Source organism: Lissotriton helveticus, chromosome 2_1 (genome assembly GCF_964261635.1).
Source record: "Lissotriton helveticus chromosome 2_1, aLisHel1.1, whole genome shotgun sequence".
Classification (NCBI taxonomy): Eukaryota; Metazoa; Chordata; class Amphibia; order Caudata; family Salamandridae; genus Lissotriton; species Lissotriton helveticus.
Window position 1 is genome coordinate 1494752347 of NC_136059.1, and position 27461 is coordinate 1494779807.

Here is a 27461-nt window from a genome sequence, read left to right on the forward strand (position 1 = left end):
TATTAATTTTGCATCCATGATACTATTTTGTTTTCTGCGTCACGAGGCCGTCCCAGGCCTCTATTAACTTATTGATCTTCCTTAGTTTGCTGGAGCAGCAACAGTCTTAACTACGGAATATTAAGAACCCACATTAAAATTCACTTTTGATAGTAGTTACGCAACTCAGTTTACGATGACTAATCAAAATGTCCTTTTCTTTCCTTCACCAAACATCGTTCAGAAGCAACCACGGCCTATTGAGCAACAGCAATTGAATTCTGTGCAACTTATTGAATTAACTGTGATGTATAGGCAGACTTCAAGTCGAATGGTGAACTCCGGTGGCCGCACTCTTTAGACAAGGTAAGCACAGCACCCTAGATCTACAAAGCCTTCATAGCAATGCATTAGAAATCAGTCGCCATAACGGGCGTCAGTAACGCAGTAGGCACTTACATATAGACGCCACTTGAACGCGGCACTATAACAAGTAAAATGTACCAGGTACACTGCACTCGTAAATTTGTAGTGTTATATTTATTTGTGAAACGAGAGAGGGCCATATTATCAACCCTTGGCGACAAAATTATCCCCATTCTATCGGCAGCAAACTGCCGCTAAAGTGGCCATAATAGGTTTGATGATATGCTCTATGGAATTCCAATCGAAGCTCATGTCAGATGTGAAGGACATCAGACATGAGCTTCAATTGGAATTCCATAGAGCATACTATCAAACCCATTATCGCCAATTTAGCACCACTTTCCTGCAGATAAAGTGGCAATAATTTTTGTTGCACAGGCTTGATATTATTGCCCAGAGCGCATAGTGTACAGCAGCTTCTCTATAAAATCTATAATTACCTCCGAGCAGTGATAACGGATAGGTTACAACAGTCTGACAAACAGATCCTCAACCTTATTACGCCACTTTTGAGTCAATTTTTAACATGGGTAAAGTGATGCAAGGAGCTAGTAAATCTACGTCTGCTCCAACAAAAATATCAACTCCAGACTCTGCGACACAGTTTTAATGTTGTTTTCTCTCTCTCTCACTCTCTGTGACATCATTTTTCTTTCTCTCTTAAACCTAGACACTGCTGTCTTCTTGGACGTGTAGAAGATCTGCTCAACTTAAGTTGTGAACTCCACCTCCTAATGTGTTTGGCACAAATTTTACACAATGGTAAGCACAGAGGCCTAGATCTACAAATCCTTCATAGGAATGCATTAGAAATATATCGGCATAACGGGCGTCAGTAACGCAATAGGCACTTCCATATAGACACCACTTGAACGCGGCACTATAACAAGTAAAATGTACCAGGTACACTGCACTCGTAAAACTGTAGTTTTATATTTATTTGTGAAACGAGAGAGGGCCATATTATCAACCCTTGGTGACACAATTATCGCCACTTTATCGGCAGCAAACTGCCGCTAAAGTGGCCAAAATAGCTTTGATAATATGCTCTATGGAATTCCAATCAAAGCTCATGTTAGATGTGAAGGACATCTGACATGAGCTTCGATTGGAATTCCATAGAGCATATTATCAAACCCCTTATCGCCACTTTAGCGACACTTTCTGCCGGTAAAGTGGCAATAATTTTCGTTGCCCAGGCTTGATATTATGGCCCAGAGTGCGTAGTGTACAGCAGCTTCTCTATAAAATCTATAATTACCTACGAGCAGTCACAACAGATAGGTTACAACAGTCTGACAAACAGATCCTCAACCTTATTACGCCACGTTTGAGTCACTTTTAACATGGGTAAAGTGATGCAAGGAGCTAGTAAATCTAAGTCTGGTACAACAAAAAATCTCAACTCCAGACTCTGTGACACAGTTTTAATGTTGTTTCTCTCTCTCTCACTCCCTGCGACATCATTTCTCTTTCTCTCTTAAACTTAGACACTGCTGTCTGCTTGGACGTGTAGAAGATCTGCTCAACTTGAGTTGTGAACTCCACTTCCTAATGTGTTTGGCACAAAGTTTACACAACAGTAAGCACAGAGGCCTAGATCTACAAATCCTTCATAGGAATGCATTAGAAATAATTCGGCATAACGGGCGTTAGTAACACAGTAGGCACTTCCATATAGACACCACTTGAACGCGGCACTATAACAAGTAAAATGTACCAGGTACACTGCACTCGTAAAACTGTAGTGTTATCTTTATTTGTGAAACGACAGAGGGCAATATTATCAACCCTTGGCGACAAAATTATCGCCACTTTATCGGCAGCAAACTGCCGCTAAATTGGCCATAATAGGTTTGATAATATGCTCTATGGAATTCCAATCAAAGCTCATGTTAGATGTGAAGGACATCTGACATGAGCTTCGATTGGAATTCCATAGAGCATATTATCAAACCCATTATCGCCACTTAAGGGACACTTACCTGCCGATAAAGTGGCAATAACTTTTGTCGCAAAGGCTTGATATTATGGCCCAGAGTGCGTAGTGTACAGCAGCTTTTCTATAAAATCTATAATTACCTCCAAGCAGTGACAACAGATAGGTTACGACAGTCTGACAAACAGATCCTCAACCTTATGACGCCACTTTTGAGTCACTTTTAACATGGGTAAAGTGATGCAAGGAGCTAGTAAATCTACGTCTGGTTCAACAAAAAATCTCAACTCCAGACTCTGTGACACAGTTTTAATGTTGTTTTCTCTCTCCCACTCTCTTTGACATCACTTCTCTTTCTCTCTTAAACTTAGACACTGCAGTCTGCTTTGACGTGTAGAAGATCTGCTCAACTTAAGTTGTGAACTCCACTTCCTAATGTGTTTGGCACAAAGTTTATACAACGGTAAGCACAGAGGCCTAGATCTACAAATCCTTAATAGGAATGCATTAGAAATAATTCGGCATAACGGGCGTCAGTAACGCAGTAGGCACTTCCATATAGACACCACTTGAACGCGGCACTATAACAAGTAAAATGTACCAGGTACACTGCACTCGTAAAACTGTAGTGTTATCTTTATTTGTGAAACGAGAGAGGGCCATATTATCCACCCTTGGGGACAAAATTATCGCCACTTTATTGGCAGCAAACTGCTGCTAAAGTGGCCATAATAGGTTTGATAATATGCTCTATCGAATTCCAATCAAAGCTCATGTTAGATGTGAAGGACATCTGACATGATCTTCAGTTGGAATTCCATAGAGCATATTATCAAACCCATTATCGCCACTTTAGCGACACTTACCTGCCGATAAAGTGGCAATAACTTTTGTCGCAAAGGCTTGATATTATGGCCCAGAGTGCGTAGTGTACAGCAGCTTTTCTATAAAATCTATAATTACCTCCGAGCAGTGACAACAGATAGGTTACAACAGTCTGACAAACAGATCCTGTACCTTATTATGCCACTTTTGAGTCACTTTTAACATGGGTAGAGTGATGCAAGGAGCTTGTAAATCTACGCCTGGTTCAACAAAAAATCTCGAAACCAGACTCTGCGACACAGTTTTAATGTTGTTTTCTCTCTCTCTCACTCTCTGTGACATCATTTCTTTTTCTCTCCTAAACTTAGACACTGCTGTCTGCTTGGACGTGTAGAAGATCTGCTCAACTTAAGTTGTGAACTCCACTTCCTAATGTGTTTGGCACAACGTTTACACAACGGTAAGCACAGAGAGGCCTAGATCTACGAATCCTTCATAGGAATGTATTAGAAATAATTTGGCATAACGGGCGTCAGTAACGCAGTAGGCACTTCCATATCGACACCACTTGAACGCGGCACTATAACAAGTAAAATATACCAGGTACACTGCACTCGTAAAACTGTAGTGTTATCTTTATTGGTGAAACGAGAAAGGGCCATATTATCAACCCTTGGTGACACAATTATCGCCACTTTATCGGCAGCAAACTGCCGCTAAAGTGGCCAAAATAGGTTTGATAATATGCTCTATGGAATTCCAATCAAAGCTCATGTTAGATATGAAGGACATCTGACATGAGCTTCGATTGGAATTCCATAGAGCATATTATCAAACCCCTTATCGCCACTTTAGCGGCACTTTCCTGCCAATAAATTGGCAATAATTTTTGTCGCACAGGCTTGATATTATGGCCCAGAGTGCGTAGTGTACAGCAGCTTCTCTATAAAATCTATAATTACCTCCGAGCAGTGACAACAGATAGGTTACAACAGTCTGACAAACAGATCCTCAACCTTATTACACCACTTTTGAGTCACTTTTAACATGGGTAAAGTGATGCAAGGAGCTAGTAAATCTACGTCTGGTTCAACAAAAAATCTCAACTCCAGACTCTGCGACACAGTTTTAATGTTTTCTCTCTCTCTCACTCTCTGTGACATCATTTCTCTATCTCTCTTAAACTTACACTGCTGTCTACTTGGACATGTAGAAGATCAGCCCACCTGAAGTTGTCCATCCCAATGGCTGCAGTGTTTTGTCGCAAGGTTTACACAACGGTAAGCACAGAGGCCTAGATCTACAAATCCTTCATAGGAATGCATTAGAAACAAGTCGACATAACGGGCGTCAGTAACGCTATAGGCACTTCCATATAGACACCACTTGAACGCGGCACTTTAACGGAACAGGAATATACGAGTCACACTACACACGTAAAACTGTAGAGTTACCACAACTTGTAATGCTTCAGCTCATTTTCTCACATCTACATAATTCTAAACTCTAATCCATTTCACCATTTCGCTATAACATTGTTTAAGTTAATTTGCCAGTTCTAATATAGTTATAATTGAGTTTTGTTTATATTTATTGTTTAATAAAAGTTAATAAAAAAACTACATGCTTCTTTTACTTTGTAGGGGAGGGGTATGACGGTCCACAATAAAAATAATATTGAAATACTATAGTAAGATATTCAAGACTAGGATTGAAAAATACTGAGTTCTAACTAACTGATATAATAAATACAACGGTGAGAAACTACTAAAATGGCGGTGGACGGAGTACGTAATCAACGTTTGGCGCCTCGGTACTACCTTTCAAATAAATATATAAAAAATATGACTATTAAGACTGTACAAAAGTACAGCACCGAATGAATCGCACGAACCGGGAAAAGAAAGCGACAGATTTACTAACTGATATAAAGAAACGTTCAACTTTGTTTTACTGTTTTCTTGTGACTCTGCTCTCCCGACAAACAACCTGGCTGCCAACACTTCCCAGTTTGGAGTATTGACAGCCAATCAGTAATTGTAGGTATTTACATACGCGTATGCCACGATTTTTCTTTAAAATAAAAAATAGAGCCTAAACATCCATGTACGACCCCCCTGAGCAAGCCTAGACGGTCAGAATATCTCTACCCTACCCCCTTCCCTTATTTCTCAACTTTGTTTTACTGTTTTCTTGTGACTCGGTTCTAGCGAGGCACAAGATGGCCGCCAACACTTCCTGGTTTCGAGTGTTGACAGACAGTTCACAGCCAATCAGCATGCAGCTCGCGCCCGTAATTGAACAGATTTCAGTACGTGTACTGAACTCCGACTCTAGATATCGCTATGATTTTACTTGCAATTTTCTCAGAAACTACTGAATGGATTTATACCATGTAACAAAAAGCACAATCTGCAAACAGAACTCTACCTCTCTGCCAAATTTCGTGTAAATCCATTCAGCCGTTCGGGCTGTAGCCCTGGCTAAAGGTCCCTATGGAAAATTGCATGGGGAAAACACGTTTTGGGACTCCCCTTTTTTCTCGCCCCCACTTGATGAATCACCCCCAAACTTTCATGGAAGGAGCGGAACCGAGCAGGTCATTTTCTTGGAGAAATTCACGAAGATTCATCCACCAACGCCAGTTATTCCAAATAGAATGTTGTGGATTTCTATAACTCGCGCACCCGCAATGCACTGCTGATGACGTCACATATTACATCACTCATGACATGTTCAGTGACATCATTCATGACATCACTGATGAAATCTCAAATGATATCACTGATGACATCACTGAGGACATCATCCAGTGAATGTGTGTCTTTCTGAAAAATAAATATTTTTTATATATGTATATCTAAAGGTCAATGGAAGAATAAATGGGTAAATAAGCGTCTACATTGGTTTTTTTAATTGATTGTATAACTGACGTATTAAGTGTATCTTAATGAATACAAGTATTAACGAGTAATGTTTAAATATTTAAATATCTGTAGCAGTGGTCTCACTTTGTGTATAAGGGGCTGCATGGATTGGTGAGTAATACATGAGTGTGTATATGGGTTATTAGTTTGTTTTTTGAGTATCAGTAAGAGTGTCTGTATGTTTCTGTGGTGGATGTTACTTAGCGTATAGATGCATGAATGAGTGACTCACTGTTTGTATGTGTTTTGAAGACAGCATGTGTGCAGGACTGTATGGGAGGATGAGTGTGTGTATGGGTGTGTTAGTGAGCGAATGACTGTCTCAATAGTGTCTTTATGAGTAACTACATATGTTTTAAACTAGTATATGTGAGTATTGATGTATATAAGTGAGTATATGTGAGAGTGAGAGTTTGGAAGAGTTCTTGTATAAATAAGTATGTGTTTCTATAAGTGATTGTTTAATAGAGTAAGTATGTGTACGTTTCTGTAGAAGTAAGTGTAGTGGTGTGTGTATAGCTATGTATGTAAGTAAATGGATGTTTGATAGTTTATTTGCATGTGTGAGTATGGGTGTGAGTAACTCTATGGATGAGTATCAGTGTATAACAGGATGTATAGGTGTATGAGTACATATAATGAGTGAGTACATGTATGAGTAACTACATAGAACTGTTGATGAATGAGTGAATGTGTATGTAGATGTTGGAATTACTAAATAGGTTGTTGTAACTGGTATTGGTATCTCCATTTTTTTTGAAAGTTTTAGTTTCTATTTCTGAATGAGTGTATCAAAGGTTATATTAGGGTGAGAGGAGGTCTGCCACTCTTTCACAAGGATGAAAGTGATGTCATTTGAGATGTCATCACTGATGTCATGAGTGATGTCACTGACCATGTCTTGAGTGATGTAATATGTGACGTCATCAGCAGTGCATTGCGGGCGCATGAGTTATAGTTAGCTCAACTAACTATAACAGGGGAATTTCAATGGTTTTGTATGAGTGAAATGTCCAGCTAACTATAACATGTGTGAAACCTATGTTTTTTTCAGTGAATTTTTAAGGTTTTTTAAATGCTAATTCCTAACTATAATTTGGCTGAAACCTATGGTTTTTTCAGTGAATTTTTTTTTAAATGTTAATTCCTAACTATAACGTGGCAGAAACCTATGGTTTTTTCAGTGAATTTCTAAGGCTTTTTAAATGCTAATTCCTAACTATAACGTGGCAGAAACCTATGGTTTTTTCAGTTAATTTCAAAGGTTTTGTAAATGATCATTTTTAAATGTATTAATTGTTATATTTTGTATACTGATTTACTACATTGTTTTAAAGTATTTATTTTTAGATATATTATTTTTTAAATTACATTACATATTTTTTACATAAATTGATTTTTTTTTTAAATATTGAAATTGTAATATTTTTATTTTTATTTTATATTTTTTTAATTTATATATATATTATATAGCAGGCAATGATATCCTATAGAAGGAAATTCAAGTTAATGTAACTACGATTAGAATTACTTTTCAGGATCCGTAGTGGGCTGAAAGATGCAGCATTGAGGTCTCTCTTGATAACAGGTGATTAAATCGGAATTTGTAGTTCGGTTGATTTTTGAGGAATTTTCCGAAGTTCCAAAACTCCACACTTAGAAAAATTTCCAAGTGAAACCAGTCAATGTTAGCCTATGGAAGGAAATTCAAGTTACTGTAAGTATGGTTAGAATTACTTTTCAGGATCAGTAATAGGCTGAAAGATGCAGCACTGAGGTCTCTCCTGATAACAGGTGAGTAAATCGAAATTCGTAGTTCGGCTGATTTTAGAGGAATATTTCGCTCAATAGTGAAGGAAGGGGTGGGGCATGAGGTGACATGTGTGCAAACACGCCCTGTGGCGCGTTTTATGTTGGGGAATTAATTCCTCTTCAATCCCCTGTGAGCCAACTAGCCCACCAGGTACCTCCAGGGGACCACATCCCCCGGGGCATGGGCCTTTTTTTATTTATTTTTTTTTAATTAGGAGGGGGGCTGCTTTGCCCCCCTCCTGTGGCCACTATTGCCCCGGGGATCCCATCCCCTGGGGTTGGCCATTTTTGTTCAAATGTATTTTTTTGTTTTGGACGGGGGCCAAGTGGCCCTCCTCCTGGACCACTTGTAGCCCCGGGGACCCCATCCCCCAGGGCTTGCCCACTCAATTGGGGACCGTGGGGGGTCCCCAAGCCCCCCACGGTCCCTGCCGGCTCCCCGCATCCTGCGGGAGCCGGCATTGCTTTTCTGCATGGGGAGCAGCTAACATGCTGCTCCCCGTGCAGAAAAGCAATCCGCTTTGGTTTTTGAAAGAGGGAGCAGGTTCCCTGCTCTCTCTTTCAAAAACAAAAGCAGTTTGCTATGGTAGGGTGGGGGCCGCGAGGCTCCCGCCCGACCATACCAAACAGCAGTGTTCTGGGGGTAGGCACCCCGGGACACTGCAGGAGCCGGCCCTGGTGGGTGGCGGTCCCCAGGGCCATCAAGGGCTCCAGGAGGGGGGCCATGCCGCCCCCCTCCCATCTGTTAAAAGCCCCGAGGGGTGGTGGACCCGGGGCTGGGGGGGTCCGTCACGGACCTATCAATTTAAATAATAAAAAGGAAGCCCTGGGGGGCCATGAGCCCCCAGCATACTTCAAAATAAAGTCGGTCCCCAGGGCTCGGGGGGCCTTAGAGGCGCCCCATCATGCATATCTAAGCCCCGGGGGTGGCGGTCCCCGGGGCTGCGAGGGGGCGGAGTGCCCCCCTGCTATCATACCTACTTTGCACCCAGGGGGTGGCGGTCCCCGGGGCAGTGTGGGGGGATTGCCCCCCCACACTTATTTTCATAAAGCCCCCGGGATTTAGTTCCCCCGGGGGCTAATTAGAAAAAAATCAGACCATTTTTTTTTTCATGAGGTACGCGTACCTACGCGTATCCCACAATTTCTTTAAAAAAAATTGGCCTTGGGGTTCCTTGTGGGACCCCCTGAGCAGGCCTAGGGGGTCAGGGTGTTTCTACCCTGCCCCCTTTCCGTGTTTTTCGCATTTCTTTTGCTGCTTTCTTGTGCCTCGGTTCTACCGAGGCACAAGATGGCTGCCAACACTTCCTGGTTTGGAGTGTTGACAGCCAATTAGCATAAAGCTTGTGATCGGGAAGGTACGAGTACTGTACGCGTATGGTACTTCGTCTATAGATATATATATGATTTTACTTTTGAATTTCTAAGGAACTACTGAACCGATTTACACCATTTAACAAAAAGTGTTATCTGCAAATCAAAATCTACTTTTTGCCAAATTTGGTGCAATTCTGTTCAGCAGTTCGGGCTATAGCCTCGCTTAAAGAACCCTATGGAAAATTGCATGGGGAAAACACATTTTGGGACCCCCATTTTTTCTCAGCCCCTGCTTCACGAATCACCCCTAAACTTCCAGGGAAGAAGCCGAGCAGAGCAGGCCATATTTCTGGAGAATTTCGCGAAGATTTATCGACCGATGCCAAAGTTATTCCAATTAGAATGTTGCGGATTTCCTATGGAAACTAGGACCTAACTATAACTAAGGTAAAGTAAGGTAAGGTAATATTTTAATTGGTGTATTTGGCGTAACGAACAACAGGTGTGCGAAAATGAACTTCTAATTGGGGGAGGAGTAATCAGGACGTGTCAACATATACTGAGCAGGATTGGGCACATTTGAAGCAGAACTCCATGCAGTTAAGGCGCTGAGGAAGGCTTATTGCTGAAATGCATTCGCCATTGCTGCAATGTTCTAAATAAAGCGGTGTTCCTTACTGAAATCCCCTTTAGCCTCTGATCTTTTCGTTGGGAGAGATGTGGCGGAATATTTGCTTTGCCGGCCAGGGGCGCAGAACAGATGGCCCTGCTGCACAAGCGACTCGGACTTCCAACTGGCACCACGTTGTTTTACAGCGTATCATAACTCGGGGGACCGAGATGTCCGGAGACCACCAAATGTAAATGCGGCTTGCACAAGAGATCCGAGGTATTCTAACTACATGGGGGTGCTTGATTGTCGGAGTGACGGGCCCTACTCTATTGCGGTCATATTATATGGGTAGCAGCAGTTACGAGGGGACTCAGTCAGGTGCCGTGGATGTTGGACTTCATGTGGGGACAAGCATCATCTACCTGCAGATATATTACACGCCCGCACCAATGTGTTTCACTGCTCCCCGTGCCGCCAACACAGGTGCATAATCATGATGCACTCTGGGAATTGTAGTTGGTGTATTTGGCGCAACGAACAACAGATGTGCGAAAATGAACTTCTAATTGGGGGAGGAGTAATCAGGACGTGTCAACATATACTGAGCAGGATTGGGAACATCTGAAGCAGAACTCCATGCAGTTAAGGCGCTGAGGAAGGCTAATTGCTGAAATGCATTCGCAATTGCTGCAATGTTCCGAATAAAGCGGTGTTCCTTACTGAAATCCCCTTTAGCCTCAGATCTTTTCATTGGGAGAGATGTGGCGGAATATTTGCTGCACCGGCCAGGGGCGCAGAACAGATGGCCCTGCTGCACAAGCGACCCAGACTTCCTACTGGCACCACGTTGTTTTACAGCGTATCATAACTCGGGGGACCGAGATGTCCAGAGACCACCAAATGTGAATGTGGCTTGCACAAGAGATCTGAGGTATTCTACCTACATGGGGATGCTTGATTGTCGTAGTGATGGACCCTACTCTATTGCGGTCATATTCATATGGGTAGCAGCAGTACGAGGGGACTCAGTGAGGTGCCGTGGATGTTGGACTTCATGTGGGGACAAGCATCACCTACCTGCAGATTTATTACACGCCCACACCAATGTGTTTCACTCAGTGGCGGTGCGTCCATTGGGGGCGTTGGGGCGTTGTTCCCCCCGCCCGCACCCACAGCTCCCTCGGCATACTAAGTTTACTTAAGTTCAAACTGACGCCGAGTCTGAAGGGGGTGGGCGGTCCTGTGTCATGTTGACTGATAGACATTGTCAGGAGCAGGCGGCAGCACAGGTGCGCATGAGTGGGGACGGAGGCCACATTTTTCAACCTTGCCTACGCATGCAAACTTGAGCCTGCTCGGCTGGCGCATGCCCATTAGAAGAGCGAAACCTCGCTCTCCTAATGGGCAGGCGGGCAGAAAGCAACCATGCCCTGTGTCAATCCTGGCGCTGATCCAGAGCCAGGATTGGCTGAGGACGGAGGGCGGGGTTTCCGCTCCAGTGAAGGCGCCAAGGACACGGTGCTGACGGTCCGGCGGTCAGGTAAGTTTAACTTTTCTTGATTTCTTCCTTCTTTTCTTTATACACAATCGCCTCAGCAGCCCCCTCATGCTCTCCTGCCTCCTCCTTTCGCCCCGTGAGCCTCCGTAGGCCGGTGATAAATGTGTTCTCCGCGCGGCCTCTGCAGTGTGTGTGTAATTGCTGCACTATGTATGGATGTGTATACACATCCATACATAGTGCAGCAATTCCACACACACTGCAGAGGCCGCGCGGAGAACACATTTTTACTTGACTCCAATACCATACATTTCACACATTGCCGAAACACTCATTTAGAACCCATCGGTCATTTCTGAGGTAAATGGTTCACCAGTTCTACGCTTCCCATGCAATTATATTAGCTAGAAATAATGAAAGTTCCAATGCTTCATTCCGATCTTCGCAGGTGGGTTCACCAGCACCCACTAACTGTGCGAAAACCTTTGTCATAAGTACTGTGAGGCACTGCGGTATTACCAGTAAAGATGTATTGCAGCAAAGCTATAAGAACGTCTCAGATGGTGATTTCTGAATGTTTTACCACAAAGGCAGGATCTAGTTACCCCAATGTAACTGCTGCTTTGTAGCACCCAGTTTTGTCAGGTATAGTTTGCTCAAGCACTTTAACCCTATAGGACTACATGAGACTAAATACAATATTTTCATTGTAATTTCAAAGGAACACGGGGGCATATTACCAAGCAATAGCGATAATTATCGCTATTGCTTGGTTAGAGTCAAAATGTTACCGCTGAGCTGTGGCGATTTTTATCACAGATAAACCTTGGTATTACCAAGGTTTATCGCAAATGCGATAAAAAACGGCCGCAATGCATGAATATCGCTGAAAAGTCAGCGATATTCATGCATTACCGAGCTAATGCTCTTAGCCATGTTATCCACCTCCCATTGGATAACATGGCTAACAACTGCTCAGGGCAGATGTTAGCTTTTGGAGATATTCGCGCTTAGTGCGAATATCTCAAAAAGTTGTTAATAGGAGATAGTGATGTTAGCGACTGTTTCCAGTCGCTAACATCTTGGCACGCCCACTTTGCATGTCATTAGTGATAAATATCACTGACATGAAAAGTGGGGCCCAAGATGATCGCTATCTCCCACTAGCTGTCGCTAACTGATGTTAGCGACATCTAGGTAATAAGGAGATAATTTTATCTCCGCTTTCTTGGCTTTTAAAGCCAAAAAAGCGGAGATAATTCCCCTCGATAATATGCCCCACGGTTTCTTATTTTGCCAGCCTAGCAGCAATTCATTTTAAAAGGACATTATATTAACATTTTAATGTGTAACTTTCCACTGCTTGAAGATTTCTGTGAGGCTGCTAATGTTTGCAAGATTGCTGTCCAAGCTTCCGAGGCTAATAGGAAACATTCATTCAACTGGAATAAAAGTGCCAAGTGCGCGCATTTTTCTTTTTAGGTTAGAGGGGCTCGTTTGGAAAGTGCAATGTAAGAAAAATGTAATCTACGCACTCATAAATATATATTTTGGTGTATGCAGCACAGTTTCCAGTCCAGCGAGAAGCTGGAGCTTGCTGATGGCGGGGAAAATGGACTTGTGGGTGACGAGCTGCGGGTTCTTGTTCTCTTTCAAAGAACGCTTGGAGATTTTTTTTTTAAATACCAGATAAACTCAGGCCACTAACTTTAGAAAGGTTCAGTTGATTTGGAGTTTAAAGGAGTAAGTTCACCCTTTAATAAAAATATTTTACATTTTTTTGTTAAAAAAAAGGAACTTACAAATGTTTCCATGACCTTTGACTAGGCATCATTCCTTTTGTCAAAATTCTTAAGGCCCATTATCAAACATAAAGGTGGAACCATTGATTCAGTTTGCTGGTTGTTTTTGTAAGATTCGGGGTGTGCTAACATCAAGATTCGCAGCATTGACCCTGACTGTTGTACTGCTTGTATACAACCTGATTAGGAGCTCACAAAAACGTTGTTGTAGCGATTCTCCAGTGAAGTCAATCAATCACCGCATTTGTATAGCGCACTACTCACCCGGAGGGTCTCAAGGCGCTGGGGGGAGGGGGGTCCGCTACTGCTCGAACAGCCAGGTCTTGAGCTGTTTCCTGAAGGCGAGGTGGTCCTGGGTCAGGCGGAGGTGGATCGGAAGGGAGTTCCAAGTCTTGGCGGCAAGGTAGGAGAAGGTTGCTATGAAAGCGGATCTCTTTGTTATAAGTGAACTGTGCGGATTTGGTGCCTGGCTGACAATTAGAGAGTATGGGAGCTTGTTTTATTCTCAGGTTAAAGGTTATTAGAAAGGTCATTCAAATAAATAAATAATATAAAGTGAATTCAGGATTCTGCATTTTAGGCCTCACCGTTCTGGGCATAATCCTCCGTACTCCCTATGCGTGTTTTTGCTTGCATTGCATGAGCAAATGTTTTTTATATTGCACAAAACAGTTACAAGTGTATCAGTGTGTTCACAAGTAAATATGGGCAAATGATATCATCAGCATACGCAAATATTGTCCTCTATAGCTCATAAAATTTGGCAATTTCTCAAATGATGATTAATTCAATTGTATTGCTTTATTATCCTTCCTGCTTTCTTAAATTTGCTAGAAAATGCACCATTTGTCCACTCTTTTTTCAAACTTTCTTTCTTTGGGCATCCTCGCTACTCTGGTTCACCGCAGTCAGGTACCACAATAAGTTTACGCCCATCACTTTCAAATGTCACCAGCCGCCACTGGTTTCACTGCTCCCCATGCCGCCAAGACAGGTGCATAATCATGATGCACTCTGGGAATTGTAGTTGGTGTATTTGGCACAACGAACAACAGGTGTGCGAAAATGAACTTCTGATTGGGGGAGGAGTAATCAGGACGTGTCAACATATACTGAGCAGGATTAGGCACATGTGAAGCAGAACTCCATGCAGTTAAGGCGCTGAGGAAGGCGTATTGCTGAAATGCATTCGCCATTGCTGCAATGTTCCAAATAAAGCGGTATTCCTTACTGAAATCCCCTTTGGCCTCTGATCTTTTCGTTGGGAGAGATGTCGCGGACTATATATATACATATATATATATATATATATTACCTACTGGCGGTTGCCAGTAGGTAGTTATAGTTAGGACCAAGTTTCCATAGGAAATCCGCAACATTCTATTGGGAATAACTTTGGCGCCGGTTGATGAATCTTCGTGAATTTCTCAAAGAAGGTGGCCCGCTCCGCTTCACTTCTTCCCTGAAAGTTTTGGAGGGATTCTATTCTATCTATAAGCGCGCACCGTGCGCATAATGGGTGTGCGCGAGCGGAATTTTGATTTGCTGTTAGACGTCTGTCAACATTCTAATCGGTCAAAATCAGGAAGTGTTGGCCACCATTTTTTGTCCGAGGCAGAGGCCAAAAGTGGAAAGCGTTTTTTAAAAAAGTCGCGAGGTGCGCGCACGTTGCGCGCACGGTGGAAAAAAAACATGAAAAAAAAGACAGTTATATAATAATTTTGAGTGTTTAGATGCTGGGTGGCTCTAAAAAGAGCCGTTGTGTTCATTGAGTGTTTTTTGTACCTACAACTAGGTACCAATGCAGATTCTAAAGTTTAAAATGAAGACTCTGTTCCCCTCATCTGTGAAATGTACACCATCTCTCCTATAGATGCCTTGCATGTTGTAACGCAAGTTGTTGTGGTATATAGCACCCATACCATAGTCTCTGAGTAAAGCAGAAACAGACTTATTCACATGTTTCCTTGCTTTCTCAATCTGTGGACAATATTGGTTGGACCAGTTCCATTTTTGCCTTTGGCATATATTAGAATATACCAAGGCAGTTTGTGCAAAAAGTGTCATCAATTGCCCAAAGGTGTCCTTTAAAAGCATTTCCAGATCTACCCCAGTCAAAGTGCCTAGGTCATTGCCACCACAGTGCACAATTAGGAGGTCAGGGTGTGGGAGATGCATAAAGGATTTTACCAATGGCATCATTTGGTGACATCTCAATCCTCTCTGGCCAATCCACATAATATCCACATTTAGTAAATCAAGGTTGAGAAAGCATCTATTTGCTGCATACCTTTCACTCCAGAAAATATAGCTATGTCCTATAATCCACACTCTAAGCATCTTGAAGGCAGATCTGGTTGTACTCAGATGGTCTCTGGAAATGAAATGGCAGTTTGAAAACTTGGGGTTTAGAAAAAATGTGGCTGAGATTCAGTGCACTTGAAAAACAAGAAATGATTGGTGGTTTCTGATAATTTAACATTGAAAACTAGGGTGCATACTACTGTTTTTAAAAAGGAATAATACTATTGGTTTAAAAAAAGTTATTGAAAAGAACAGTGCACAGGATAAGCTGGAATTTTGAGAAGTCAAACACACTTGCTGCTTTGATTTGCAACATTGAGTGATGAACTTTTCACCATTTGAGTTCAGTTAGGTGTTCTATGGAGAGTTACCATGGTAACAGGCAGAGAGAGCAGAGGGGGAAGGTTGATAGTGTTGAAATGTACAACCAATTAAAAAAAAAAATCTTTATTTGTTATCATTTTCAAATATAACAACAACATTCCAAGGGTATATCAGCATGTGTTCCATACAAGGTAATATTGAAGCATATCACAGCAAATCATAACAGTTAGTGGTATGATAATCATCGCATCAACAGTAGAACAGACAGGCACATTTATATGGCTCGGTCCATATAACCATACATGGCAGAGATGGGTATATACAAATGAAACATAACATAGTGGCATCTGAGGTGTTCCTCATGAATAGGGATTCAATGGTATAACAGATGTAAGATTTGGAATGTAGCGCACAAAGCAATGCAACAGCAAGATGATTAATAGCAGACATTTTACATTATTGAGATATTCATTCCACCATCTCCCCATCCTCAATGCCGCACGTATCATTACACACAGAGTCCCCATTGCCTGTACCTTGGGAGATAAGATATACATACGGTCAGCGGTCCCAAATGTCTTTCTGTCTGTAGGAGGGTGGCTGTAATTCGGCATAGAGCGCATTCTGCGCCTGACAGTATATGACATCAATAAGCCAGTCAATGAATTTCGGGGCTCTACCCCGTCCCCAACGACATGCCACTCTTCTCTTCGCCAGTAAGACAGCTATATCCAGGAACTTCCTACATGTTTTGGGCACAGACATTGTACATCCCAACAAAAACAACAGGGGATCATCATTCAAACTTTCTCCCACCATAACTTCCAAGGCCTCATGCACCTGTTGCCAGTACTCCCTAACACCAGGACATGCCCATGCCAAGTGCATAAAACCGTCATGTTCCGCGTGACATCGCTCATATCTATCGTTATCTGATAATCAAAATTAAACATTTTCAAGTGGTGTGTAATATAATCTTTGGATAAATCTATAATGGATAATCTTGAGCCTGCAACTAGCAGAAATTCTAGCAGTAATATTACAACAATGGACCCACTGCTCATCGGTGATCTCAGTACCCAGGTCCTCCCCCCAGTGATGCCGAGTGGTCCCTTCGATGCCCATTTGATGTTCCTTAATCTGACTATAGATGCCTGATACTAGATGTGAGCCATCCCGTGAGCCTAGCATGAAATGCAGCGGAGCTAAGGCAACAGGCTCCTGCGGGAAGTCTGGTAGTATCTCCTTCATCCCCAGCCGTAGTCTTATGTAATAAAAGGTATCAAGAGGAATAGGACTGTGATTCCGGAAGAACTGATCCAATGTATGAAATTGGACCTCAGCAAAATGTGTGTATCTGAAGTCGGCGGCATAATAGTTGGAAATCCTTCTCCTGAAGTAGCGCCAGTCTGGGATGGTATGTCAAGGGCATCCTCGCCGAGTAGAGTAATGGGGAACCCAAAATATTAGCTATACGCTACCATGCATCGAGTGTGCACGTGACTGTCGTGTAAGGTGTCTCAATTGCCGTGACTGGGGCCTGTATAAGGCCACTCAAGGGAAGGGGATTAGCCAAACAGTCCTCCGCTGCCACCTGTGGCATGAAAGGTGTGTGTTTCATCCAGAAGTACTCATAGTGCGCTTGGGCACTCGCATAATAGGCCTCGAAATCAGGTAGGTCAAACCCTCCTTTGTCATAGGATTGCATCAATACCGTCCATCGTAGTCTTGGTTGTTTGCCCCCCCAGAACAGCCTGATCAGCTCAGTACGCAGTGTTTTGAAGAAAAAAAGCACCAGGATAATAAGGGATATTTAATAAAAGATGCAAAAAGCGAGGCAGCACTACCATTTTATTAAGGGAGGCTCTACCCGCCATAGATAAGGGAAGGGAAATCCATCTATCAATCGCAGCCGTCAATTTGGTAATAGCCACACCATAATTAAGTCTAAGCGTCTCATCTCGATCTCTGGACACTTGTATGCCCAGGTACCGGAGATCCGAATGGCACCATTGTAATGGAAAGTCTAATGGGAATTCCACTACAGCGTCAGTTAGGGGATAAAACTGGGACTTGTTCCAATTAATCTGTATCCCCGACATTCTACCAAAGACGACAAATTTTCACAGCAAGGGGTTGAGTTTATTAAGAGGATCAGTAACAAATAACGTCATGTCATCCTCGTACAGAGACACGGCAATTTGACGCTGAAAGCATCTAAAGGCGCCACTAGGGTGGAGCTGTCGAAGTCGGCACGCAAGTGGCTCAATGGCTATGGCAAACAAGAGAGGGGAGAGTGGGCACCCCTGTCTGGCGCCACGGGTAATATCAATCGGGGGGGACAGGTGGCCATTAATCAGTACCTTTGCAGTCGGTAGAGTGTATAGTAATTGCACCCAGGAGATAAATATCGCAGGGAACCCCATTCAGCGCAACACCTCGAAGAGGTAGTTCCATTCAACCAAATCAAATGCCTTGGAGGCGTCAAGGAAAATCGCCGCTACGGGGAACTCAGGTGCCTCCATCCGGAGTAGTGAGAATAAGGTCCATAAGTTATGAGTGGTGGAGCGTCCCGGAACAAATCCAGATTGATCCGGTAATATGATTTTTGTCATCAATAAGGACAGTCGAGTTGCCAGGACCTTAGCAAGGATCTTAGTATCACAATTTATTAGGGATAACGGGCGATATGCATCACACGAGGAGGGGTCTTTACCGGGTTTGAGGAGAGAGGTGATCATAACTTCACGCATCGTGGGTGGCAGAACTCCTACCTCCAATGCATCCTCAAATACTTCCCGAAGGACAGGGGCCATAATGTCAATATAGGCTTTGTAGAACTCCGCTGGGAGTCCATCTAGCCCCGGGGTCTTGCCATTTTTAAGGGACATTATAGCGTCTCTGATTTCGTCCAATTCGAATGGAGCACCAAGAAAGGTCCTATGGACATCACTGAGCCAGCATAAGGCGATCTCAGCAAGAAAGGCGTCATATTGTACGTTTTCGGCATTATTAGTGGCATATAACGTAGAATAATGAGCGGTAAACATAGTCAATATACCCTCGGTGTCTCTAAACCCCCGTCCATCCAAGGTGGTGAGTTCCAGCACCGTGTTGGTAAAACGTGGAGTGCGAGTAAGTGTCGCAAGTGCTTTCCCAGGTCAGTCACCCTCACAATATCTCCTAGCCACCCAGTGTTTACCCCGAAATTTGGCTTCCCTTTCAGCTTCTTCATCATACTGCATCAGTTTAGTTCGAAAGGTGGCATGTATCTGTGTCCCTGCACCCCGTGCCATCCGCTTCTCTAGGTCTTTCATTTCCCGCTCGAGAGAGTGTAATGCTCTCTGAATGTCCCGAAGGACCCCAAAACTTTTGGATATACAGTATCCACGTATCGTCACCTTAAAGGCCTCCCAGACAACCTCAACACTGTCAACAGTATCCCTGTTACGGGGGAAAAAATCTGAGATGTCCTCCCCAAGCTCCACCCTAAAGACTTTGTCCAATAAGGCCGTAGGTTTTAACCTCCACTGGGGCCTTGGGTTATCCCATCCGGGCATATGCAAATGTAGCAATACCGGACTATGATCTGAATATGTCCTTGGTAGATGTGTTGCTCTGTCCAAACCAGCCACGAGTCCCCTCGACAACAAAAGGTAATCTAACCTCGCCCATGTGTTCGTAGCAGACGTGAAGTGAGGGCCTTCCTGTCGGTGGGGGTACAGATATCTCCAGCCGTCTGTCAAGTCACCTTCCTCCAATATTCCCGTCAGGGCCTCCCTGGACCTAGGCTTGTACACTGCAACCCCGTCAGCTCTACCCTGAGTAGGTCGGAGTGCCACATTGAAGTCCCCTCCCCATATAATATGTAGGGATCCTATAGCTATGACCTTGCCCCATAGTGTCGTGAAAAAGGACGGTGTATCAACGTTAGGGGCATAAGAGTTCACCAGGGTGACCGATTCTTTACCTATACGTCCCCATATAATAACATATCGTCCAGCAGGGTCTAGAATCTCTCCAATCAGCACAAACGGGACAGTGCGCTTAATCAAGATAGCTGTGCCCCTGGCATAGGTGGAATATGAGGAGAAGGATCGAGTAGCAGCCCATTTACTTGCAAATTGCGTGTGAGATCGTGGAGCCAGGTGTGTCTTCTGAAGCATGGCAATATGAATTTGATGACAATCCAGATACGCAAGCACATTTCAACCCTTTTGGGTATTATTAAGGCCCCTGATATTCCAAGACATAATTCTAAGGTGACCTTCTTTCCCTGTCTCTGTCATTGCACCAATGGTGTTGTACATCTATAGTATGCCTCATGCCCACTGCCAAACTCATTTCTCCATAAGACAATCAAACCCCCATATGGAACACACTTCATCCTTTTCCCTGCTGTGAAAAAAAACAACCGTTAGCAATGCCCTTCCCCCCTCCCACTGCGGCATCCCAATCATGCCAGCACCATCCCTCCCTCCTCCCTCCCCTCCATAAACAATAATATCCATCAATGCTTAGGGGTATTCCCATCGGGGTACACATCTAGATGGCACATGATCAACCCTGCCATTACAATGGAGATCTCGGATCATATCGATCTCCAGAGATTGCAGGGGTGTCCAGTAATTGACATGATATCAGCCGTGAGACCCCTTGACCCTAGAACCTGTAATGCGTAAAGACACCGCTGGCAGATTTCAAACAATATTATAACAAGCATACATTACGTTCTTGAAGTGTCCTGGACCTTTTCGAGTAGCAACATCCCAGTGGGTACACCTCCCCGCCTCCGGTGTAGGGAGCTACATCAGCATGCCTGAACGTGCTCACTCTACCCCAGACAGGGATTCTTCCTTATGTTCATCATCTGAAGCCTGGCCATTCCTCCGCTTCTTCAGCGATTTCAGAAATGTGTCCACAGACTGAGGCGTGGTGTGGAAGGTTTGCATTCCTTGATAGGTGATACGCAATCGTGCTGGGTATAGTAGAGCATAGTCCACTTGTTCTTGACGTAGCTTTTGTTTAAGCATGGTAAATTTGCGTCGTTCCTCTTGCACTCGGGCAGTAAAATCCGGGAAGATGGTGAAGGAGACGCTCTCAAAATGTAATTGCTTCTTCTCTCGAGCCACCCTGAGGACCACATCGCGATCACGATAATTGAGTAGGCACGCTATTATAGGTCTCGGTCTCATCCTTGGTTTGCGACGCGGGCCCAGTGATCGATGTGCTCGTTCAACTATGAATTGGGCAGAAAGGGTACCTTCATCCGTGATTGCCTTAAGTAGTCATTCAAAGTACTGTTCCAGGCACCCTGTGTTGGTACTCTCAGGAATACCTAAGATGCGAACATTGTTCTGTCAACTGCGAGCTTCAATGTCCTCATTCTTGGCATCAATGATACGCATCAATTTGTCCATTTCATTGACTGCTTTCTTTAGCTGCTCGGAGACATCTTCATTGTCAGCAATGACCTGTTCTGCTTCTTTAAAACGGCCTTCATGGGCGTCCATCTTGTGCACAATGCTATCCATTCAAGTCTTCAGAGTATCGACTTTGTCCGCTATCGTTGTAAAACCCTGACGCATTTCTGTCAGGATGGTTTGCAAGTCGGTATCAGGACTAGGTGACGAAGCGCCTGTCACCTCTTCCCGCCATTCTTCATCTCCTCCAGGCGTTTTCCTAGTTGTTTTCTTTTGACCAAAAGTGATACGTGGTTGCCTAGGGTCTGGTCTCCCCATTGTGTCACGAGCAAGCTGCACCCACCAACTGACTGCGAATGTGCAGTCCCTGCACCCTTCTAATCCAAGGTAGCCAGACAGTGGGGATAGTTAAGCTGGTAATCGTAGACTAGGAGTCAAGGCTAGTATCAGCGTCCAGTTACAGGTAGTGCAGCAGGAAATAGACAAAACCGCTTGAATCCCACACCCTCAGCACATTTATGTCCACAGCCACCAGAGCAGGATGGCACAAAGCACCATTGTGGGCTATGTTTGCCCTACACGGGGCAGTAGCACTTCTCGAGTCCTTCAGGATAGCGCTGCGGGCGGCGCCATTTTGCATCAGTCCCATTGGGGGGTGCGCTCAGCAACACAAAGCTTCCCCGAGAGGGACCCTCTCATATGTCACAAGCAGTTCAGGAGAAGCAGAACCTGCACCAGTGGCATGAAATTCCGTTTTAGTGCCCAGGAGGTATAATTAATCACCGGTAATGCGCATTACCAGGCATGTAGCGCCTCACCCTCAGCAACGTCTATCAGTCCTGTGCACACACGCATCTAGTAGTAGCGCAAAGATGCGAACCATACATATTCAAAAAAGCGCAGAGTCCACAGGCAAGGTAGGCAATGTCTCAGCTTACGAACATACGTTAACAGCCCATCGCAGCCTTTGCCGCTATCTTGTATCCTTGGCCTACCGTCAGGAGCCTGCAATTTGTATTGTGTGGCAGGGAGCTGGGAGACATTTGCGTCCTGAATCGGGGCACCGGAGGAGGCGATCACTCCCCGTGCAGTGTTCAGTACTTTCTCCGCCAGCAAAAAGCAGCCGCATCGCCCGCTATGTGCATGCGGCCCACGCACCTCGTGCAGTCCCCGACTCTTGCGTTGCGTATGGCGCCGCTCTCGAGTTACGCCTTGTCCGCACAGCAGTGCCGCTCCAGCAGCACGTCAGGAGATTACCAGTCCGTTTCACAATATCCATGGCAAATCGGCAGTGCGTCGGTAGCACCGGGATATCAGTCAGCAATATTGACGATTTTAAGGCATCGAGGTGTCAGGCAGCGCAAGATAAATGAAGGATCAGGTACCAGACTGCGGGAGCCTCAGACAGTAGCGGCCATTCCGCTCGTGCGCCACCTAGCGCCCCCTACAACCAATTGAAATGTTAGTTTGGTTTTGAATTTGTGTGGGAAGAAATTTCATTGGTTATGTACAGAGATATGTGTGAAAAATGAGAGGGAATCAGGGCCATTTGTGGTTGCAGTGTCTGAGGTACATTTCAGAGATTCTGCTGAAGAAAATCTGGTGTGTGATTGACACTGTTCTAAATCTTCAAAAGCATTTTTAAAGGTGAGTTATTAATTTGTGAGGGGATATATACTGTGCATTTTAAGTTAGTAATAAAAATGAGTTGCAATGTGGAAGTTACTCCCTCTCCCTCTCTTTTACTCCCTCTCATTGTCTTCCTTTCTCTCCAACACTGGTCTTTTTCCTTCCTCTCTTTTTGTTTAAATCTTTCTGTTTCACTTACTCCTTTTTCGTTTTTGTTAATATGCTTTTTTTTCTCTCACTCTCCTTTCCTCACCCTCATATCTTTTTCCTCACTGCCATTATCCCTTCCCTTTACTCCTGTTTTATAACTCCCTCTCTCCATCTGATTTACTTCCTTTTGTTTATTTTTTCACTCTCATTGTCTCTCTCTTTCTGTCTCCCTCACCTTGCTCTCTTTATACAACACTAGTAGCAAGACCCCCCCCCCCCCTTTCACTGTAGTAATCATTTGACTGAATTGCAAGGATTTCTGTTATGTGCCTAAGGTCACAGTGTGAGTCTCATGTTTGGATGTAATGCTGGCAAAAAAGTAAAGCTGCAAATTGGAAATGTATTTTGAAAATGACTTAGGTTCCTGCACTGTAATGTAGTCTCTTAAACGTTTTAGTGTGGTAAATGCGTTTTGGTAAAATGTATGGTTTTAAACTTTTTGTCCAGGATCACACTGAGTGTCTGTGTAAATTAAAGAATTATATTTGCACCTTTTTCTATAATCTCCCCTGTCTCTCCTCACAGTCTACCTCACTCTGCTTATACTGTCTTCTTTCTTCTGATATTGTGTCTCATGTTTGGATGTAATGCTGGCAAAAAAGTAATGCTGCAAATTGGAAATGTATTTTGAAAATTACTCAGGTTTCTGCACTGTATTGTAGTGCTGAAATAGATAGGCTGTGTTGTGTCTCTTAAACTTTTCGTCTGGTAAATGTGTTTTGGTAAAATGTTTGTTTTTTTACTTTTAGTCCAGGATCACACTGAGTGTCTGTGTAAAATAAATAATTATATTTGCACCGTTTTCTATAATCTCCCCTGTTTCTCCTCACAGTCTACCTGTCTCTGCTTATACATTCCTTTGTTTTCTGAAATGTCCACTCTTTCCTTATATTTTGTTGTCTTTCTTGAGAGTGCTATTTTTTTAATAGTTTCTTGTGTTCCCTCTGTTGTGGTTGTTTTTACTGTCCCCTAATATTCCACTTTCATGTTATACTCCCTCCTCTGCTTTCTTAATAATACTCTATTTTTTAGACCTCCTCTTAGCAATGACCCACCTAATATAGATAGAGTGCTGTATACATTATGGGCAGATTTACAAGCATATTGGGCCTCTTTCTTCCTGTATTGTGTCTCATCTTTAATTTTAATGCTGGCAAAAAACTAATGGTGCATATTGGATATGTATTTTGGAAATGAGTTAGGTTTCTGCATTGTAATGTAGTGCTCATATACATGGGCTGTGTTCTGTCTCTTAAACATTTTTCTGTGGTATATGTGTTTTGGTGAAATGTATGGTTTTAACATTGTTGACTAAGATCACACCGAGTGTCTGTGTAAATTAAAGAAATATATTTGCAAATTTTTTGATAATGTCATGTGTGTCTCCTCACAGTTTCCATCTCTCTGCTTATAGGGTACTCTTTATTTTGATATTGTGTCTCATGTTTTGATTAAATGCTGGTATAGAAATAGTGCTGTAAATTAGAATTGTATTTTCTGTCTGCACTATCCCTCTCCCTCTGGCTGCACCCTATGCCTGCATCCTCTCATGTGTATCTGCAGAGGCCTATTATGATATGGCTGTTGGTATGTATTAGACAGCGCTTACATGTTAGACCTTTCCTTCTCTGCCTGTAGTCTAGCACTCTCTGTCTGTACCATTTTAATTCTGTCTTCACTATCTCCCTCTCTGTGTGCTCCAATTAGCCTCTGCATGTAACATTTCTCTCACTGTTTCCAATATTTCTTCTCTGTTGTACCATTTTATCCTCTGTGTGTACCATGTCTGTGTCTGCTTGCACTATCTGTGTTTCTTCTTGAACCATCTTACCCTTTCTCTGCACCACCTTTTGTCTGACTGCACCATCTCTTCCTCTGCCTGCAGCCCTGCACCATCTATCCTCTGATTGTACCAGTCTACTCTCTGCCTGCATTATTTCATTTTCTGCCAGCACCAACCCTCTCCCACTGCCTGCACCCTCTCATGTGCATCTGTAAAGGCCTATTATGATATGGCTGTTGGTGTGTATTAGACAGCGCTTACATGTTAGACCTTTTCCTTCTCTGCCTGTAGTCTTGCACCCTCTGTGTGTACCATTTTATTTCTGTCTTCACTATTTCCCTCTCTGTGTGCTCCAATTAGCCTTTGCATGTAACATTTCTCTCACTGTTTCCAATATTTCTTCTCTGTTGTACCATTTTATCCTCTGTGTGTACCATGTCTGTGTCTGCTTGCACTATCTGTGTTTCTTCTTGAACCATCTTACCCTTTCTCTGCACCACCTTTTGTCTGACTGCACCATCTCTTCCTCTGCCTGCAGCCCTGCACCATCTATCCTCTGATTGTACCAGTCTACTCTCTGCCTGCATTATTTCATTTTCTGCCAGCACCAACCCTCTCCCACTGCCTGCACCCTCTCATGTGCATCTGTAAAGGCCTATTATGATATGGCTGTTGGTGTGTATTAGACAGCGCTTACATGTTAGACCTTTTCCTTCTCTGCCTGTAGTCTTGCACCCTCTGTGTGTACCATTTTATTTCTGTCTTCACTATTTCCCTCTCTGTGTGCTCCAATTAGCCTCTGCATGTAACATTTCTCTTACTGTTTCCTGCATTTTTTCTGTGTTGTACCATTTTATCCTCTGTGTGTACCATGTTTGTGTCTGCTTGCACTATCTGTGTTTCTGTATGAACCATCTCACCCTTTCTATGCACCACCTTTTGTCTGACTGCATCATTTCTTCCCTGCCTGCAGCCCTGCATCATCTATCCTCTGATTGTACCACTTTACTCTCTGCCTGCATTATTTCATTTTCTGCCAGCACCAACCCTCTCCCACTGCCTGCACCCTATCATGTGCATCTATAGAGGCCTATTATGATATGGCTGCTGGTGTGTATTAGACAGCTCTTACATGTTAGATATTTTCCTTCTCTGCCTATCGTCTAGCACCCTCTGTGTGTACCATTTTATTTCTGTCTTCACTATCTCCCTCTCTGTGTGCTCCAATTAGTGTCTGCATGTAACATTTCTCTCACTGTTTCCAGTATTTCTTCTCTGTTGTACCATTTTATCCTCTGTGTGTACCATGTCTGTGTCTGCCTGCACTATCTGTGTTTCTTCTTGAACCATCTTACCCTTTCTCTGCACCACCTTTTGTCTGACTGCACCATCTCTTCTTCTGCCTGCAGCCCTGCACCATCTATCCTCTGATTGTACAAGTTTACTCTCTGCCTGCATTATTTCATTTTCTGCCAGCACCAACCCTCTCCTACTGCCTGTACCCTCTCATGTGCATCTGATAATATATATAATATATATATTACATGAGAGGGTGCAGGCAGTGGGAGGGGGTTGGTCTTGACAGAAAATGAAATAATGCAGGCATAGGGTTAACTGGTACAATCAGAGGATAGATGGTGCAGGGCTGCAGGCAGAGGAAGAGATGGTGCAGTCAGATAAAAGGTGGTGAAGAGAAAGGGTAAGATGGTTCAAGAAGAAACACAGATAGTGCAAGCAGACACAGACATGGTACACACAGAGGATAAAATGGTACAACAGAGAAGAAATACTGGTAACAGTGAGAGAAATGTTACATGCCGAGGCTAATTGGAGCATACAAAGAGGGAGATAGTGAAGACAGAAATAAAATGGTACGCACAGAGGGTGCGAGACTACAGGCAGAGAAGGAAAAGATCTAACATGTAAGCGCTGTCTAATACACACCAACAGCCATATCATTTTATTGAAATTCGCACGATAATGTTTTATAACAGTTGTGTTTTATTGAAAAGTGGAAAGACTTCTAAAAGGAAATCAGCTTTTTATAAGCAAAAAAAATAATAGAAAGTATTGTTGATCAGGCTTTTGAATTGAAAAAGAAATTGTTGGGGGCGTGGCCAAGATGGCGACCTGATCGGACGCAGGTCTCTGTGGCTCCCTGTCCCGTTCTCCTCCAGAGCCCCTAACAGCGCTGCTTGACCCCCCCAAGCGCCATATACCTCGGCTCCGTGGGGAGAAAATCGATTTCCGCTCCTGGGGCGCTGCCACGGGGCCGGCGCTGCCTGCAAGCCAGCCTGGGAGGCGAGAGATTGCCGGACCGGGAGCGGTGTAATGGCGGCGGGCCTGACGCGGTAGCTACTGTGGTCCCGACCTCTGGCTGCTGGTGAGACCCTCTGAAGCCGGCAGAGCACGAGCCGGAGGTCCGCTGCCCTGAGCCCTGGAACCGGCACTGAGAGGGGCACTAATCACCATTTCCACGGCACTCCCGGCAGGCAGAACCAGATTGGGCCGGGAGTCGCCAAACTCAAGGCCCCGGTCCCGGGCCTACATGAGGGGGCGACCGAGGCCCGCGCCGTAGCCCTGCCTGTCGGCGGCCCCCCAGGGCACACTGCCCTACTGCGACCTCCCGGCGGCGTGAGGTGGAGCTGCC